We start from the raw sequence: 1,764 nt of genomic DNA, 5'->3' as shown, positions 1-1,764 counted from the left end.
AAAGCTAAATGCTCCATCACCTCAGCAGATAGTTTAGAAAGAGTAAGGCCTTTCAGCAAGTTCAACTTTTAAACCTCCACCGTGACCTTGTCTTGCTGATAACACAGCACAGCTGGGACACGGTGGTTTTGTCGGAGGTGCATGTGCTCCCATGTCCCCTTCCTGGGGGGCTCAGAGTGGACAGTCCTGTGCAGACCCCAGGCGGGCAGCCATCAGGGAAATCACCCACAGGAGGGGCTTGGGCAGAGGCTCCCTGACAAGTGTGAGCACCTGCCTCGCACCTGGAGCAGGGGTCAGCCCAGCACCATTCTCTGTGTGAGCGTCCCAGGCTGTAGGTTACAGGGCCCCTCCCCCCTCTTCAGTGGTGATGGGGGAGGAAGGGAGATTAATGCTGAGCAGCAGATGAAACCAGCCCCCAAAAGGATGACTTTTACACATTTTGCTGGCTCTGTGTCTCCAGAGCACAGGCCCACAGGCCTTCTGTTCTGCCAGCTGGTGTAGGCCTGGCCTGGGGTTCAGGCCCCTCTCCCCTGGTGGCTGAGAGTACATGAGGCACACTGGGGTGGCTAAGGCTCAAGGAGAGTGGGGTGCCCCACCCTCCATGCCCTGCCTCCCTGGCCTCGGGGCACCTGTGGTGAGAGCTCCCTAAGGAGCCCTCAGCCTTTTTGGATCAGCTTGGTCATCCTGGGTCCTGGCTACTTGAGACTCCTCCCTGCTCCCACCTCACTCTGCCCCTCTTGTGCCAAGTGGCTGGGACACTTGTGTGGGGGGACTGGGGGGGGTGGGAAGGGCCAGGATGCTGAAGACTCCAGGAAAGCTCCTGTGTTCAGGTTCCCAGTACTGGGAAGGGGTTGGGTCCTCCCATCCAGAAAAGCCTCTGTTCAGGAGCAGCAGCTGCACACACAGGTGTCCCTCCTATATTCCTGCTGGGCACTGTCCATCTCCCCTCCAGGGGCTGCCAAGCCCAGCTGGGGAGACACAGTACAGTGCAAGAGCAGGGCCAGGGACTTGGAGCCCATCTCCAGAGTCCAGTCCATGGCACGCTGGCATTGCATTTTGTGGCCTGATGGGCTGGCACAGGATCATGAGGCCATGTGGGGGACAGGAAAGCGGTTGGGGGGCAGCAGAGGGGGGAAAGGAGAGCAAGGGGCAAGGACACAACTTCCCAGCACGGCCCTGGGAGCTGAGCAAACACTCCAGTCCTTGTGAGCCTTCCTCCTGCCTTGGAAGACAGGTGCCAGTGCTCTCGGAAGTCCCAAGGCCACCTTGCAGAAGCATGGTGACGTTCCCAGGAGAGGCCCTGAAGCTTCGAGGCCGAAGCCAGGGCCAGCTGGGGTTGTGTAGGGAACCCCGGACACAGGACATTGGGGAGTCCTTGGTCAGCTGGCACCTGCAATGTGCCAGACACAGGGCTGACACTGTAGGGACCTGGAGACCCCCTGTCCCGACCTGCGGGATATTCAATGCAGACCCTGGAGGGGGGAGTGGGAATGGGATGGAACAAGAGATGCAAGAGATGGGAGACAAGACAGTATTCTGATCATGTCTCATTTATTGGTTCTTAGGTTACATCTTATATAAGAAAAAGCAGGCATATTGTAAAGAGTCAGGAATGCAGGAATATGATAAGATCTTAAGAGAAAGCAAGGACAAGATGTCCCTGACGTAAAACAGTTCCCAACCTTTACAGGAAAGCAGAAACCTGAAAGGAGATAAGAGGTCACTCTTGAGTAGACTTGCATAGCCAGGAGCACAGCGTTCCAG

This window comes from Galeopterus variegatus, unplaced genomic scaffold (assembly GCF_000696425.1).
Source record: "Galeopterus variegatus unplaced genomic scaffold, G_variegatus-3.0.2 Scaffold4401, whole genome shotgun sequence".
Classification (NCBI taxonomy): domain Eukaryota; kingdom Metazoa; phylum Chordata; class Mammalia; order Dermoptera; family Cynocephalidae; genus Galeopterus; species Galeopterus variegatus.
The sequence above is the reverse complement of the archived record's forward strand: the minus strand, read 5'-3'. Positions refer to the sequence as shown.